Source organism: Triticum aestivum, chromosome 4B (genome assembly GCF_018294505.1).
Source record: "Triticum aestivum cultivar Chinese Spring chromosome 4B, IWGSC CS RefSeq v2.1, whole genome shotgun sequence".
NCBI lineage: Eukaryota > Viridiplantae > Streptophyta > Magnoliopsida > Poales > Poaceae > Triticum > Triticum aestivum.
Window position 1 is genome coordinate 382,620,403 of NC_057804.1, and position 4,759 is coordinate 382,625,161.

A 4,759-nucleotide genomic window follows, 5' to 3' on the forward strand; every position below is an offset into this window, starting at 1 on the left:
TTACTATTTTACAGAAAACCGCCTCCCTTTTTGGTAAATAATCTACACTCCACCATTAAATGACAACAGACGAATCTTTTTGCGTTTTTGCGAAAAAAACCTGCCATTTCTATAATTAATCCATAGTCCATCTAGGACAAATAATACGAACTTTTTAAAATACCTATATCCTTTAAAGCCTAACTTCAATTTTAACATTTTATACATGAAATTTGATTAAAAATGTGTAGAATATGAATATGATGTTAGTTTACATGTTAAATATTTTTAAATGCTATTTAGGGTGAAACCTTAATCAATAGCGCATGATGCATCTTTCTTTCGTACAGACACTGACCTGGATTGCAATGAACACCTCATCAAAGCAAAATAGGAGACGAAAGAAACCGTCGATAACCATGAATGTATGCCTCGGCAAAAAATTTGCATGAAAAAGAAATCAGATTTCTCTTCTTATGCCGAGAGAGACGCCTCGGCAAGACATATTGAGGGACTTAGTCATGGTTATTGGGTTAGGGCCGTACGGTACTTTCTTCTCCCGTTGCAACGCACGGGCTCTTTTGCTAGTAATAATAATAATAATAATAATAATAATAATAATAATTATTATTATTATTATTATTATTATTATTATTATTATTATTATTGTTATCTCTCCCTAATAATAAAGCACGGATTGGGTCTCCGGGTTCACCGTTGCGGCTTTTTTATAAAAAGGTCCCTGTGGTCTTTATGAATTAAACCCGCCGTCCCTGTTTTATCTGAAAAAACGTTTCGTCTTTTTTCTTAAAAAAACACTGTTTAGCACGCCTAAGCCTCAGCCCGCCGCCGTCGCCCACTCAACGTTGCTCCTTCGCTCGCTTCCTCCCCGCCGGTGACGACATGATGTCTTCCGAGCCCGAGAAAGCGCCGCCCGCCCCCGAAGCGGGCGTCCCCGCAGACACCGTCAGCAATAAGCAACGGAAGAGGGACGCCAGGAAGGCCGAGAAGGCGGCCAAGTACGCGCAGGCGCAGCAGAAGCCCGCCGCCAAGGACCCCTCGCCGGAGCATGAGAAGAAGAAGCAGCAGCCCGACGCCGAGGACGACCCCTCGGCGGCCAACTACGGCGATGTCCTCCCCGGGGAGATCCTCCCTACGGCAGTCCCCGATGAACCGTGGGCGGAGATCGGCCGCCTCGACAAGGCCGCCGCCGGCTGCTCCGTGCTGGTCCGCGCGACGCCCAGGCAGTCTACCGTGGGTCCAAGACCAAGAATGTGGCCTTCCTGGAGCGGCGGCAGGGGATGAGGAGCACCGTGGCCGTGCAAAACGTGCTCGCCGGCAGCGCCCAGATGGAGCCCTTCGCCTTGTCCCTCCCCAAGGAGTCGATCGTCGTCGTGGAGGGCGCCGTCACCCTCCTCGGCAAGCCCCTCAGATACACCACAGTGCGAGAGGTTTCTTTCTGCCGTAGCTGATCTTTGTCTGTCTGTTATTTTCTGATCCCCGTTTGATGGCTGGCAGGTGGAGAACTGGAGATTCAGGTGAGGAAGCTCTACTGCATCACCAGGGCCGACCCGAGGCTACCGATCAGCGCGCAGGATGTCGGCTGGAGTGCGGAGGAGTTTGCAAAAGCTGAAGCAGTATGTCAACCGCATGTACAATCTGCATTTGCTTGCCTCCTCTTTGAATGCATGAAGGAGGAGGACATAGTTTTGTTGTTGCTCCAATTCTCCGATGATGATGATATCTGGGTTCAGCTGATGGGATCTTGTTGTTTTGCAGAAGGGAGTGCCACTTCCCTGCGTTGGTCAGGACACGCTTAGACTATCGAGTTATTGAGCCGGGAACACCGGCAGGTCAAGCCGTTTTCCGTATACAACATCAAGTTGAAAATGTTGGTATTTGTTCTTGCTTTTAGGACTGCTGCTATCAGTGATATATTCATGAATTGAGTTTGCAGAACTAAACATACCATGTTATGTAGTAATATGTTGTGTAGCTTAGATAAAATATTCTACTTGGACACTGAATTAAACGTATCTGATCTGGTGACCCCTTTGAGTCGTTGGGCCAAAGCATGGCATTGGCTGGGCTGCTGCGTGGGGATTTCAGTGATACTTTTGGGTGGTCGTTTAGGTGGAGTGTGCATGAGCAGGCACCATAGCAACACTTAGTGCTGGATTGTCATTGCATTTGGTCGTAATGATGTGGATAGGCTCTTGCCTCTTCTTCTATAATATATGAATAATATGATACACATCCTTGTGCGTGTTCTAGAGAAAAAACTTTAGCCTCAGCCTGTAATTATTTCGCACCCGCAAAAAAGCCTTTATTCAGCACCGTGCTGGTCTTTTAAGTTGTTTCTAGACACTGATCGATCCAGTGATCTTAATGTTATGCCTGCAATCTGATTACACTAATGATTGGATTGAGTTTTAACTTTATCATTCGGTGTTGAATATGTATTTGTCAAGCCAATGCATATGCTTTTACAAAAGCTGTTTTATGAAGGCTGCACGGATTTATTTTTTATGCATTTCTGCAGCATTTGATGCTTTTTTTGTGCTGGTTAGTAAATATTTACCATTGTTGGATACTACAGAAATTCAGAGAATATTTGTCCTCAAAAGATATTGGGATCCACACTCCAAAGCTGATTTCAGGGTCAAGTGAAGGTGGAGCAGCAGTATTCAAACTTGAATATAAGAATGGCAAGTGTGCTTGTTTAGCACAATCCCCTCAGCTGCACAAGCAGCTGGCTATATGTGGTGGGTTCCGTCGTGTCTTAGAGGTTGGGGATGTGTTTAGAGCTGAAGATTCCAACACACATAGGCATCTGTGTGAGTTTGTTGGTTTGGACGCTGAAATGGAGATTATGAGGCACTACTTTGAGGTGAGCAGGTTTGGTAGAGTGCTCTTCATTTACAAACACTTTTTTTTACGGAAATCTTCATTTACAAACACGACAATGGCTGAACTTGTTTCTTCAAACAGATTTGCGATATTGTGGATGGATTATTTGTAGAATTGTTCAGACACTTGAATGAAAATTGGAAGACGGAACTCGAGGCAATTAATAGGCAGTATCCATTTGAACCAGTGAAGGTAAAATATTTGTTGCTTCTTATTGCTTGGTGGTTCCAGTAATGTTACAATATCTGGGTTTTGTAGCTGAAATGGCGACTCACATTGTGTTTATTCCTGCAGTACCTAGAGGGTATCTTGAGGCTCAGTTACGAGGAAGGAATACAACTGTTGAAGGTACAAACATGTAGCTATTTCATTACCACCCTGATGTTTTCCTCTCATCATTTGAATTTTATACTGTTCTCGTGCAGTATATAACTGCTATTTTAACTCTACTGTACACAGCCTGATGTATGACATCATAATAAGAAAAGAAAAAGAATTAAGCATTGGTGATTTATTTGCTTGGCAGGAAGTTGGAACAGAAATTGAGCCTATGGCTGACCTTAACAGTAATTGTACCTAATTTTGTGCGCACGTTGTCATGCTTGGGGGGACACAGTGCAATCCATCGGACCCGTTGCAACGCACGGGCTCTTTTGCTAGTTAATAATAAAGCACGGATTGACTTCATGGGTTCACCGTCACAATACGCTTTCTTTTCATTGTAATAATACGCTTTCACGATTTGTATAGACAAATCGTAATATAAACGAGGTCGTACTATTTTACCTGCGTATTTTTACCTAATAATAAAGGATAGATCCATCCGCTCTCGATCAGATTGACCGGAGGACCTAGCGATCGATCAGACCAGCCCAGCTAAGCCCAACCATCAAACCATCAAAGCGTGATCCCAGAGCCCAGCTAAGCCCAGCCATCCTAGTGCGATAGAACAACAGCCTAGCAACCGATCGAGACGCCACGCACGCCCTAAAAAACAACGCACCCACAATCTCAAATCCGATCGCCTCCGCTCATCGACCACGAGAGATAGAAGATGAGCAAAGAGCAACACCTGGCTAGCCTCTGCTCGCCACCCCAGTGACGGCCAGAAGGTTAAACTGTCAACAAGTATATGAAGAAGCTCAAATCTGCCATATTTTGAGTGTCATGTATTGCACTTGTGTCATGTCGCCATGGCCATGCACTCAGCTTCACGTTAGGCACTTTCCTCCGTGGCCGCCACCGACGGTAGAGGTTCGTGGCCACGACAGAGCTCCGTCAAGGCTATGGGGGCGCAGACACCAGTCCATCTCCATCGTGCAGGAACAGGGCGTCCATCGGCGCTCCAGCGTGGCCACGAACGCCGGGGAGGCAGCGAGCTCGGGAAGCTGGCGTCCAAGGCTCGGTCCAGGTTGCGGGCAATCACAACCATGAAATATTAAGCTAGCTTGTCGTAGCGGCATCGATGCAGCCGTCCTTACGTGTGCAAGGTGCCAAACGGAGGAGGCAAGGGATAGGGAGGTAGGCTGAGCATGAGAGAGAAAAGGAGAGAGATGTAAGAGATGTACAGATTTTTGCTGCTACGCTGCTTATTGCTGTTCGTGCTAATGTGATCCTCTGAGATGGGGCGGGAAGAGAAGAGAGCGAGGGGGTTAGGGAACGAGGGATCTGACTGAGAAGATAGAGATGAGATGATAATTTTATTACTCTAGGTTGATGTTGCTACTGCTATTTGTGTTCGTTGTTGATGTGCAGCTGATAAAGAACTTTCGAGAGTTCTCAAGCTTGCTCAGGTTATATTTATCTGATGATTGATTTGCTGTTTTGTTTGCATGTAAAGGTTCAAGCCTGAGAATTCTCGAAAGTTCTT

The 4,759-nt window shown here is 45.6% G+C and overlaps 1 pseudogene; it reads left to right on the forward strand.

Annotated features, from left to right (window-relative positions):
• The first annotated feature begins 882 nt into the window (after positions 1-882).
• On the forward strand, positions 883-3,469 carry LOC123090114 (aspartate--tRNA ligase 2, cytoplasmic-like; annotated as a pseudogene).
• The last annotated feature ends 1,290 nt before the right edge of the window (positions 3,470-4,759 follow it).